The sequence below is a fragment of the Zonotrichia albicollis genome, chromosome 6, assembly GCF_047830755.1.
Source record: "Zonotrichia albicollis isolate bZonAlb1 chromosome 6, bZonAlb1.hap1, whole genome shotgun sequence".
Classification (NCBI taxonomy): Eukaryota; Metazoa; Chordata; class Aves; order Passeriformes; family Passerellidae; genus Zonotrichia; species Zonotrichia albicollis.
The window spans coordinates 13,637,244-13,650,591 of record NC_133824.1 but is presented as its reverse complement, the minus strand read 5'-3'; the positions used below and the strand labels follow the sequence as shown (position 1 = coordinate 13,650,591).

At 41.6% G+C, this 13,348-nt stretch overlaps 1 long non-coding RNA gene across 1 annotated transcript in view; it reads left to right on the top strand.

The window, feature by feature from the left end:
• The window catches only part of LOC141729334 (uncharacterized), a 39,690-nt gene that overhangs the window by 2,069 nt on the left and 24,273 nt on the right, over positions 1-13,348 (top strand). The window lies entirely within an intron of this gene.

The following is a 13,348-nucleotide window of genomic DNA, read 5'->3' as shown; positions in this document are numbered from 1 at the left end:
TAGGGCTGGGCTGTGGTGGCCATGCCAGGGCAGGGTGCTGGGAGAAGGGCTGGCAGCCCTCACAGAGGAGGTGGCTCATGCCCTGCTGTCCATGCTGTGGGTCACAACTGTGCCAGGTGCTGCAAAAATTAACATGCCTCACCTCAGTCCCTGGGAGGTTGCTCCAAGGCAATTAAAAACCACAAGTAATCACTACAAGGCAGAGATGGCTCTTCTGGGCCCACAAGGAAGAGGTTCTGAGCCCTGCTTGGCGTTGTGAGCGCTGGTGCTGTCCCCCACAAGCAGTTGTTAAAGGCTGCCCAGGCCCAGGTGCCGCTGTTGTAGGCAGTGTGCCAGCATCCGGGCTGGTAGCTGAGGCTGGAGGTGGCTGGGAAGAGGGACAGAGCACAACCTAAGAATTTACAGCTGTCCTTCCTCAGGGTCTCGTCAAGGCCCACAGGTGCTTACTGATCTGCAATGTTGCTGCTTTTAACAGTTCTTCATTGAGTTGGTGGCAACAGGATCTCCCATCAGTGCAAAAGTTTGTCGGAGCTCTGCCAGCTGGCTCAACTTCCATTTTCCACTCTTTATTGTCTTTTCTTCCATTCCCTCTTTATCTTCTTTCTCTATGGTAACCTATGAGAGGCATGTAATATGGGAAAATCTTCTCAGCTCTGAGTATTGTTCCATCGGTGTTGACCACTCCCACCTTCACTCAGTCCTTAGCACAGCTTCTGAACTCCACTCAGATCTCCACCAATAACTCACTTGTCTGAAGTCCACTCAAGCATAAATGAAAAGTAAAGTTGAATTCTGACTTGGTGTACACAATGCATAGTAGGTTACATCTCTTCAACAACTGTGTAAACTACATTTGTTATGTAACCTTCGGCCTGAAGTCCTCTCTATTTATTAGCCCTAGCAATAAGTTCAGGAACTCCTGTCTGGTATCTTTTGATGGGGAGGAGTTTGTTAGTGGGTATAGTGTGTACAGGAGGCCTTCTTCTCCAGTTCCTCAAAATCTTTCATTTCTACAGTAGCACACACTACCTTCCCTGCTGAACTGCAAAGTTTGTATAGGGACATGACTAGTTGGTTTAGAGTGAGTCCACTAATTAAGTCACTGTTCACTGTGCACATTGCTGGAGCCCTGGCCAAAATATAGCATAATTTACAAAGTTCTACCATTCTCACCTGTCCCACCTCACCTTTTTGCTGGAGTTTTCCACCTGCATAGCCCAGCCAACAGGACTGAGGAGGATCTGCCCACTCTGCCCTAATTCATGGTCTGATGAATGAATTACAGGGACTGATTGAGATGCTGGTGTTACTTCACTTCTGATACCTCTGATAGGAATATCATAGTCTCTTGCCAAAAGTCTGTACTTCACTGTGAAACAAAACTGCCAAAATGACTGGCATGTTAACAGGGAAGAATCAGGAGGAATCACTCATATCCCTTTTCTCCTCAAAACAAGGCATTGCATGGCTACAGTTTCCTACCCTGGAACCACCTCCCAGTTTTTCAGAGTGGCTTACTAAATAGTTAAAAAATTATCATTTGGGCATGTTAGCAGTACTGCCTCAGACTGGTGTCATGCTCCTTTCCATATTTCATCAGACTGCCCTTGCAGAAGATAAGACTTGTGTGCACAGCCCTCTCACAGTTTCTCAGGCACTAATACCCAGTTGTAGCAGAGCACTGCGAACCCTTGAGTGCCTCTGAAGAATATTGCTGTGAACAAAATCAAGCCCTCATGAGAAATGCCCCATTGAGTAAGACTAATGGTCCATTTAATTCCCAGCAATTCAGCTGCTGCTTGGGGAGCCAAGCGAGTTGGCCACTTCCTGAAGTCTGTTCAGCCTGGCTGCCTGCTCTGTGGATGTCAGGGGATTCTACTTCATTTAGCATTTTGTTCAACTGGAATAGCACACATGCTTGTGTATAGTGCAGGAGCAATGCTGATAGTCTGGGGAGCATCAGAAGGCATAAGCTACATAACAGCATTGCTTTTATAGTTATCTGCATTTATCAGCATTCTCCTTTGTTTGCTGGGCAAGCATGAATCTTCCTAAGTTTGCGTGTTACCCTGCCTGTCATCTTTCTCCCCAAGTTCTCTCCTGACAACTCAGGGTGGCTTCACCAGGTTTAGCAATAATGTCAGCTGTACTGCTGGGTAGGCACTTCTGTTTTAGCTATTGGGCTGGCTAGACTTGAGCCCCATAGTGAAGATGGGCATTACATCAAGAGCAAAAATGATGACATTTGGGTAAACTTTCTCCTTCAATGCAAAAATCATTCAAAATATGGGATAGTGTTGGGAAAACCCAATGTGTGCACAAGATCAAAAGCTGATCCTTGATGTGTTAAAGAAGGAAATAATATCGAAAAGTTCCCACTCAATCCTAGACAAAATCATATTTCTTTCTCTACCAAATGTTTGAGACAAAGACAAACCATCTTTTACAGTAAACATTTTGCTCTCAGACACACAGTCTACATTGAGTACCTGAATGATTCCTGGCCTGTTCAGAAGCATCCCTGGCTTCTCAGCAGGGCAAATTACTTACCACTGCCACAATAGCTAAATTAATACAAAGGGTCTAGGATAGGGGGATATCTATAGTTCATCGTCTTTGTAGTTCATCATGGAATTACTTCTTTTAGAATAGAGATTTTTGAACTTGTGAATAGGAAGCTGCAGGCGTGGGGAAGGAAGAAATAAATTTTCTTCAGTATGATTTTTGGGTTGACCACCCTTCCATTTTAAAGTTCTTGGCAAGTACTAATTGGTTCTTCTACACAGCATATCTTTCAAGAAGACATTTGCAAAGGGATAACTGATGTATAAGTATTTGCTAATGAGGGAGGGATGGGACACACTTGAATCTAGAAAGTCAAAATGAAAAGTGTCTGTGATTGCTACAGAAAACCACCAGCTAGCAACTGAGCTGGAAGAAAGAACCACAAAATCTTGATGCTAAGTTAAAACACATTCAATCTAAGTTGCAATCTTAATTTCTATTTTTCTCTGTTGTTTAGTTTTTTTTTTTTAATTGAGTTTTATGTGGTTCATGAGAAAATTGTAAAAAAAAAAAAATTGAAATTAGTTTTCTGCCCTCAGGAGTACAGTGTACCTAATCTCCTACACCTGGAGAAATCACTGTCTGAGCAGTATCAGCATACACTCATTTTTTATTGAAATAATTGAAATAATTTTTAATCACACAGTGAAAAATAGAGTACTTGGTGTGAGGTGTTGCTGACAACACTGTTTTTAAATTTCCTTGTTCTTGAAACAAAACAAAACTTGTTTTATTGATGACTTGTGATTATGTCTGCTAGTTCCCCTTCCCTCCGAGGGGGTGATCAAACAAAGAAAACAAAAATTGGTCTTAGCTATATTACAAGATGACAGAATGGTGCTCACCCTCAGCATGCCTTCCAGAGGTGTCATCATTGTCTTGTCCGCATTACCAATCTGCTCTTGTGCTGGTGAAGTCTCCTGCTTCAGGCATGAAGACAACATCAAATTTTCACCCAGTATCTTTATTACACTCTTACCTTAAAAACAAGCTAAGTTGTTGAACACTTTTCAGAAGGCTTTGGCAACACATTGTACTATTAGCCAAAAAGTAAACCTTCTCACCCAATCTCTGAAATGGCATGTTTCCAGAAGAATGAGATACACATTTAAACTTCAGATTGCAATAGCATGTGTTGAAGGATGAAACAGGAACATACACAGAACTAAGGCAGTCTAAAAAAATGTTCTTAAGGGAAAATGCTTCTTGAAGTTATGTTCACACATTGTGAGATTACATATTATTTTCTCCTCTAAGTTTCTCTTACTGCTTCCATTCACTGTACCAGAGAATATAACCTTAAATGAAATTTGAGAAATTTTGTTTGTTTGTGAGGGGTGGATTTTTTTGTTCTTTTTGTTTCTTTGGAGTTTTTAGGTGTCCATACAGAGCTAAAACCAAAAAATAAGTGGTCCCAGCCACAATCCAAAATGCTGGGCACAGGCAGAAGTTAAAGGCAGACACATCACAATGAATCTTTTCTGGGTGCAAGAAGCCCTCAGGAGTCAGAAGGAAGGCTGACACATAACAAAACTTACACGATATGCCTTTCAGACAGTTTTCAGTTATTGAATAAAAATTCCCTAATTAAATGGTATAAAATACATATATTAATTTACATTCCCCTAACAGCCTGCTCAGCATGATCTAGGAGCTGGAAGCTAAAACCAATAATCTTGTCTTCAGCAACAGGTTTTCCAGAAGGGTTTTTTAGCAAGGCAGAAATTGAATGAAATAGCTCACATCACCTTTGTTGCAAGGCACTTCTATTCTTCTAGTTGGATTACTCTCATATCTAGAATTTTAAGCACAGCAATATACTTTACCAAAGCAACTAACACCAGTTTTAAGGTCTAGTATATGTACAATTCAACAGCCCTCCTCACAGCCTACGAGAGCTAAACCTTCTCGGCCTACAGGAATGTATTTTGCATCATGATCTTGCAGAGCGCAGACAATGTTTCAGTGAAGTCTCATCTTTGAAGTGCTAGAGGAGGCAAGGCCTTCGAGAAAGCTGAAAAAAGTCCCTAAAATTCTGAAGGTTAGAGCTTCTCTGAAAGGGTGTGAATTAAAGGAATGCCTCTGAGTTACACTTTAAGCTTTTACTTCAATATTAGTTTTGTAGAGTGTCAGGCCTGCTCTGCTCTTACTGAAGCAAAGTAGGAAATACAAATATCTTTTTCTTTAATATAGTCTGTTTACTGTCAGAATGCATATAGTTTTTTGATAACAACTTATATATACCCCTTTCTTATTAGGGCATGTCTAAACTGGATAATAAAATTATGTGCTTAGTTATATCCAGTCAGAGCCAAATAGCTACCAACATAAGAAATCAATCTTCCCTGCCCCAGGCAAAACACCTAAATAGCAACTTTCATAGAAGACTTACATGAGCAGGTGACCAGGTACTATTCATTACTGTAGCTCCTTCTGTCCCTATCAGTTTTCAACAATCTCTCACCTCTTCAAAGACTGAAGAACAGCACCACAAAAGCCAGTGGGCTGATCGGAGATTTTCTTCTAAAGCTGCCACTAACAACTGCTCAACCCTCTCCTGTCAATGCCAGGGTTTCTCTTCTAGCAGAATCATAGTTCCCTATCTGACTTATACACAAACTCCATGTCAGATTTTGCAAAACCATTCCTTTTCTAGGACCACTCGTGCCTCCTCTGCTTAGGAAATTGACTTTCCTCGAGGAATCATTTCACACCTGTGCACCGTAGTCTTTATGACAGCTGTTTCTAGTAAATGATCAGCTGTAGCTGGAGGAAACAAATAGGTTTTCCAGGCTCTTGCCATATGCTGCATTTATTTTACACGTTAGCAGAGGTTTTTGCCATCGTGGATTTTGTGGATCAGAGATTGTGGGAGTTTTTTTCATGTTTCTTGTTGACAAAACTACACTGAATTTGTCAAGGCAAAGCTTAATTGAGACACTGAATCAGTTTTCTCATGACCCCCAAGTATTCAGTGATAATGAGAATTTCAGGCATTTGTACTTCCTTCCCATACCACTGTGTGCTCATTCTGTCTCTTTGCCACCGTGCTCTGCTTTTGCCAGTTCCTTGCTGTGTTGTTTTGTTTTTTTTTTTCCTCCTGTGTTGGCTAATTTTTAACCTGGATCAGTTTCCTGATCTGGTTCATAGGGCAGCCTTACAAAAGATGTGTTAATTCAACTGAAAGAGCTGACAGGAGTAGAAATAAGTGACTAAAGGAGGAAATGGTTCAAAACAACATTGTTGCCAAATGCTTTGTCATGTAGAAAAGTCTCCAGGCTTCCTTTTATCGAAGAAGAATTGGCCATTACTAAAATGCATACCCTGCTTGCTATAATCAAACTCTCATGCTTGTAGCAGGAAGATTACTGATCTTAGAGCATAGACTACCCCTTCATTTTTCACATGTGTGCATGCTTGACATAATGCTGAAGTCTCCACAAACCGAATGATTCATAGTTTGAATACAGAGTACCAGTGCTTAAATAGCTAAAAAAAGTCCCTAAAATTCTGAAGGTTAGACCTTCTCTGAAAGGGTGTGAGGTGAAGAAGTGCCTATGGGTTCCACATTCTGCATTAGTACCTTGCTGAAGTGCTTTTGAAGTAGTAGCACTATTCACTCAGACTGTAACTGTTATGAATCACAGCTACTCAGCTGTGATGATGTTTCAGCAATAGCCAAAATATTGCTGGCTCTGATTGTGAAACCAAGTAACAAGGAAGTCAGATAAAAAAAGCTAGACTTAAAATACCAATTAGTCTCCTCATATACAATGTCCTACTTTACTCATCCAAAGCAGAGCTGTACATAGCATACTGATAAATGTTTTTACTGATTACTGCCATATATTCCATCCAGCAGGTATGATGTGCAAAGGTCCACAGCAGAACTGAATTAACTTTAGCAAAGTTATTCCTGATATATATACAAGCATCAGAGGATGAAATATCCATAGAGAAAAATTTGCAGAGTGACTTATATAGTGTGCCTTTGAAAGCCTTATGTACCTTAGGCTCTATGTGGTGACCTAAGATAGAGTGATTCACGTGGGGTACACCAGAATGCAGATATGCAGTGTGTAACTATGGCCTGGTGCTGCTCTGTGTGAGTGATAACTCTGTGATTCCTTTGGGAGTGTGTGTGTTTGTGTAACCTCAGCTTCCCTGGCACAGCTGGCAGAGTGGGAGACAGCACACAGGCTGCTGCCACCAAGCAGAGATGTGCTGTGATGGATTCTACTCTGTGGTTTTTCCTTCAGCCACATGTTCACACATCTGCAAAAAATGCTGTTGTGTGAGGCAGGTTTGTTCCACTTCAGATGCTCACTGCCTCCCACTTAGTACTCTGTTCCTTTGTGCCCAGGTGAGAGGCCTTGCAATCCCACACCAGCTTCTGGGTTGCTGAGAATTTCATAGAACTGATTTAAGGGCAAGGAACCTACAGCTTTCATGGAAAAACCATAGGTGTACCCTACACTTTGCAGCCTGTTCAGAGGTGATCCTGTGTCCTCTCTGGGACCCAGCATGAGAGGCATCAGACAGACAAGCAGAATTTTTTTTTATTTTGTCCCCTTCCCTTAATGAGTCATGTGGTTGGTTTTCATAGGACTGGGTGAAATTTGCAGAAAACAACTCCAGTTCAGTTTTGGCTGAATTTAGTTTTCCTAGTGTGAAACAGTGAACATAAACTAGCTGGAACCAGCCTATGGCTTATGAGTGGTTAATGAGGAGTTCTCATTCTGAGGCAAATTATCTGACTGCAAAGCTGCATTAGTGTGAGAACTGCTGGGCAGCTGGAGTACCTGGCTTTAAGAGAAAGGAAAACAGGAGGAATGAGCCAGCCCAGTTCATCCTGTAGTGGAGCTTTAGGACCCTCGGCATTTATTGTCATTCCTAACCTGTGACCCATTTCTAGAGCTCCTCTCTGCTCCAGTCTTCATGGCAATTGATATATAAACTGGGAGTCTTTGACATACCAAGATTTTGACAGCTGCCAACATGTTAAAAAATGGGAGGCTGCACTTATAGACTGGAACTCAAATTTTCGCTTAGCTACTTCCTGCTCCCTGCCTTGCTGCTTTGGATGAAAGGGAGTTCTTCCATTTAAACATCATCTTCCACTACAGGTCCCCTAGATTTGCAATACGACCTACTGACATCAGCAATCTCATTTCTCCCACCAAGACTCTGAACAGATTAGTGGCCAGTGTGGCTGTGTCTTTGTTGAAAGAAAATATTTCTAGTGAGGCATCTCATCACATCTGCAATACTTGCACTATTTTATGGTATGAGCAGAACACCTGCTGAACAGAAAAGAGAACTTCCAGTTTATGGAGTTTTTACACAGCTGGATTTTTGCTGGAGAGACTGACGCATGCTCTGACCCATCTGTTCAGATGCAGACAAGTTTTAAAGTTATGGGTGAGGACACAATGCTGCCTTTATTGGCTGAGGTCTGTAGGCACAAGGGATGATTTTTCCCAAGGAGTTCTAGCTGTCACTGCAGCCAGCCCCTGGTAGTGTGTACTTTGAGCTCAGCTGGGCTCAGCTCCCATGAATGTTTTCCTTGGCCAGCTGTCAAGGAGGTGCTGATGGGTAACATCTAATGTGAAGCAAAACCTTCAAAGCCAAAGTGATAAGGTCTCTATCCACATCATCTGACCAGTTATGTAAATATATGAGTGGTCAAAGCAAGTCTCTTGCCCTGCTGCCAAAGCCAGATGAAGTTGGGGATGAAGCTGGAGGATGCAACCAAGTGGTGTAGAACTAGGAAGAGACTTTGTTTTAGACCTGACAAAGCAAGATGACCAGCAGTAGTGTTTGAACTGTGCAGCTTATTCTCTTTCCATTACTGTAGACTTCTGCGAATGTTTGTGTCCCTCCTGCCCACTTTCTAACTATGGCTTTCAACATAAAATTCACATCTCTTTCTGAATGGTGTGTCAGGCTATCAGGTGCTATATTGATATCAGTGTAAATTGCAAAAGAATGAAGGGCACAGGGCAGGCACACTCAAGCTCTGTCACCCTGCAAATGCTGTAAGTCTGCTAAGGACTTTGAAGGGAGAAGGTGTTCTGGGTTGGGGAAGCAATGGAGGGACATCAGATCTGCATTCAGCTGGGGCTCCACCATTCCAAGGCAGCCATTTAATGTTGTCTTGGTTTTCCTATCATCTTAGAGGTACAGTTCTTTATTTAACTCTTCAGATAGCTTGATTTCTTAGTGTTTTAAAAGGACTGTGTAAAATTGAAATAGAAGTTAATAGGAAAGAACAAAGCAATATCCTAAAATACATAGGCCATGGGTTTTTGGATGACTTGAAAATATCATGTCCCCTGAAGTATATCTTAGTAGCTCCTAGGTGGAGCTTCTACATGTGGCTTGAATCCAAATATTCAGACCCAATTAGAAAACATAACCAGACTGAATTACCACTGATTTTATCAAAGATGTTCAGTTGTTGTGACACAAACGTGGAAAAGAATCTTTCTCTTAGGTAGATTTTTTAAAATTTATTTTCTTTTTGTATAGGAAAATGGGCCTTTTTCTACTAAACTTAAGGAGGAGACTGATATCAGGAAGGCAACTGTAAGAAACTCTGATCATGGCTGCACTGTGGATGTGTCTTTTCTAAGCTGAAAGTAAAAGAGGTAACCACAAGAGGGAGGCAGAACTCCTATGGCAGTATAGTAACTCTAGCAAAAAAACCAAATCAGAAATACACTTTCAAATTTTCCTTCTTCGAGCTAAAACTGTGCAGTAGCCCTTGCATTGAGAACAATAATTGTTGGCTGTAACTCCTATGAATGTAGCCTCAATGCATGGTAAATCCTAAATGGTTAGTGTAAGCTGAAAATTAATAAATAATAAATCATTTTCCTAAACCTAAAATTTAGGTCAGAAACTACTTCAGGAGAGATTGAAACTGATTGTCATGTGCTTTTTTGTAGATGGGAACTAAGACTGCCCCCATTATTCAAAGGCATATAGCTGTATGTGTGCAAGGCTCTAATACAGAAAGATAATTTTGTTTCTGGACAAATACTTTTTATAGCAATTTGCTTCTTAGCAAATACATTGTAAGGATGTATTTAAACAACTCAATTTCCATAGCACCTCAGCAAACAGATTAGGAACTAGCCTCAAGTGGTGCTATTATTTATCCTATTAAGTACTTTCACTGGGTAACAGGCCTTCTAGATTCAGTGAGCTCAAAAGAAAGCAATTTGGATGGAGGGAGAGGGTAGGTCTGGTGTCTAATTTCTGCTCCAAGGATATAATATATTCAACAGGATTTCATAAACTGCACTCAAGGATTGACAAACCTGGTCAATACTCTAAACCCTCAAAGTCTTCAATCCTTCTTTTCAGTCTTTAATTGTCTCCACCTCTGTACTCACCCTCTAGGTAGCCTCAAACAAGGAGAAGAAACAAACACCTTCATTTCCCAGCAGTGCAGTGTTCTGAAAAATGCACAGCGTTATAGTACACAATGCTCCTTGTGAGCAGAGCAGCAGGTTGGAATCAAGAGAGGGAGAGTAGGGGAATACCTTGCTTGAAAACCCAAGCTGGACTTGGCTGCATAGAACTGTGGTAGTTTGGGTCACATACAGGAACAGTTGGGGTTTGCAGACATCTTTCATGTAAATTTATGAGAGCTTCTGGGAATTATGTGCTTCCAGAATGAGGCAGCAGCTGCATGGGGGTGGATGAGACAGGATTAGTGGGCTTGGCTGCCCAGACTTGGACTGAGCCACAGCGGCTTACCTTGGGGTGGTGGGGAGTGGCTGTTGCTTTTAAGTGTCCAGAAAATAAAAAGGTCAAACTTTTTTGTCAAATTGTTCTTTCCATCAATGCATAACTGTACATATCCTTGCATGCCTATACAACACCCACAAATGCTTTTGGTTTTTATAGAAAACAGTTAAACATTATCCTATTACAGCATTTTTTTGTTGGAGGTATTTGAAGTGCTTTATGGATGTAAATTTAAACTGAGTATGTGCATGACTGTGCAAACAGGTAAGGATATTTGGATGAAAAGGCTAGTCAACATCACTGAAAAATTAATTTGTCTGTTGTCCTTTTCTCAGCTAAACATGAAATCAGCTGAGGTAGTCAACTCTTACACCCAGTTTTGAGATCCAACTGATTTACAACGGGCCAAATTCTGTATGGAGTTCATAGTCCTGCAAACCGGTGAGGCTTGTGATTCCTTGAGGCTGCTTGGTTCAGCAGGCCAGCAGTCCAGGCAAGAACCTGGCAGTGACCGCTAGAGAGCGACAGTCCCTTCCCTTCGAGAGCCCACGGAGTGCGAGCACGCAGCTAAGTGCCTTGTTCCCATCTGTGGTTCATTTCTCCAGCTAACACCCATGCCACGGACCCCAACTCACCAAGCAGAACTGTCAGTCAACTCACAATTTCATCATGCTGTGTCTGCTGGCCCTGAACAATTTGAGAGCTGATTTTGACACTGTGGTTCAGATCCAAATCTATTTGTTCAAAAGCCTTCCAGTCTTCTGTAATATTCATATTAATTTTTACAGCATTTGTTCCTTTGTTCCCAAGATCAGTATTTGTAGACTGGGACTCCCCAAGTCACATTTTTTTTGCATAGTTCTTGACTTGTCACAGGATTTCATGAGGTATTAGTACACATTTTTCTCTGCTGAGATTGTAACTTCAGCAAATCCCATTTTGCCACCAGCTCTCCCTGGGTGTTCCCCTTGCACCGTCACTTCCTGAGAGCCACAGCAAAGGATATCTGTAAGAGTGTGGGGGAAAAAATCAACCAAACCTGCTGCCTGCTGCAGTGAGAAACAAGGTTTGGATAACAGGGAGATAGGCACAGGGGATGCCATAGCAGTTGAACTCCTAATCTCAGCTGGAAACTGTCTGCAGTTTTGCTTTTGTTTTGGCTGGCCTGAGGTCAGAACTCTGCTATTCTGCCTGCATCTGTGCACTGACACGAGGTTTTCCCACTTCATTCCCTTTCAATCTGAGGACTCTCTGTATTAGTACAATTACTGAACTGACCATGCCCTAAGAAATTTGTTTGCTTCCACAGAGGTGAGCTCTCCTTTTCAGTCCTGCATCAGGAAAACCTTTACAAAAGAGCCTCCCAATTTAAGAAGTTACTTTCAGCTGTATTCAGCCTGTATTCAACTTTTCCTTCAAAAGCTCTTTAGGTTGAGCTGATTGCTCCCAGTTTATCTACAGCCCCTGGGGTAGTAACAACTGTGAGGCTGCAGAAGGCCCCCAGTGGGCAAGGACCAGTCTGCCCAGACCTCCTGAACCCCAGCATGTGTCTGGCACTTGCTGCATTACCCCAGTGCTACTGGAGGCAGTACTACAGTCACCTCTGTCCCATTGTTCAGAGCTGAGAAAGACACCTTTTATAGCTCGTGTATAAAGTACTATTCCAATTACTATTTTATATACAGCAGTTGCCGTTAGGCTTCTGATACTGTGACCAAGAGGACAAGAGTTTTTTCTGGGGCTGGTGCACTTCAGGTTTCAGACACATCTGCTGTGACCCACACCGGCACCTAAGCTGAAACAGTGGGCTGCTCCTCCATCTTTTGCTTCATCTCCAGCTGACCTTCAGCACTTTTTGTCTTAGACATTTACAACATATCTGGACTAGTCAGGATGGGCAATCATGGCATGAAAGAAAATTGTGGGTTTTTTTCCTCTCCAAATTGTGCTATCTCCCTCTAGTGATGTCTTTTGTTTGGGTACACATTGCACTGGCACTCTGACCTCCCCATCTCTTGTAGGGTGTTATTTTGGCTTACCTCTAAAGACTACACTGTTGCCAAAGAACTTTGAGCTCCTTGGTTTTAAAATGTCCTGTGTTTCTCTAAGTTTTTCTTTTTAAAAACATTATGCATATTAGCAAGCTACCAGGGTTAATAAAATCCTACCCTCCGAATTTTATATGCTCATTTCCAAAAGTCACTGAGTATCTGAATTGTAGTAAAAAACTCAGCACTAACAGCTGCTGAATCTTAACTTTCTTTGTTTCTTCTGGCTGACCTGATTTACTCTTGAATAACAAATATGAGGCATTGTACCTTGTATACCTCCATTTTCTCATACTGTAAAATGGTTGACTTACTGTCAGTTGTACTGAGCTCAGAGCAATACTCTGAACAGCACTTACGATGAGTATCTGATTTTATTTGGCCAAGAGAAGTGCCCAGCTCTTCAGTCTGATACAAGGAATGCTTTTTGAGAAAAACAACAGACTGAAGTGGGTCTCAGTGACTGAGTTAAGTGGAAAGATGTATGAAATGACACATGGCTTACTGAACTTTGAAAGAACTCAGAGAATCATAGCAGAGGACTCTACGTACCTTAGACCTGATACTTGCTTTGCAAACATGTTCTGCTCACTCTTTCATGTACTCCTGGTTTTAGTGGTCAAAGAAGAGACCACTGAGCAGAGGCTACAATCCTCAATTACTTTGTTTCCAAATGCTGGACCATCTTCCATATTATGTTGGTACTACTTCAAACTGTTACGTGGCTCAGGCTCTAGGCCTGCTCCATTTCCCTTGCAGTCTATTGTTCAAGCTGCCTGATCAAATGACGTTATTTCTTTTCCGTATGTAGTCCCTAAACTTCTAATTTATGTTGTCCTTTATACCATTCAAAATATTCCTTTTCCTCTTCTGAATTCAAGATCTCTGATTTATCAGAATATACAGCACATACGACTTCAATTTCACAGTGAAAGTGTGGATATGCTGTTTCATCTTAACATTTATTTAAATTTTCA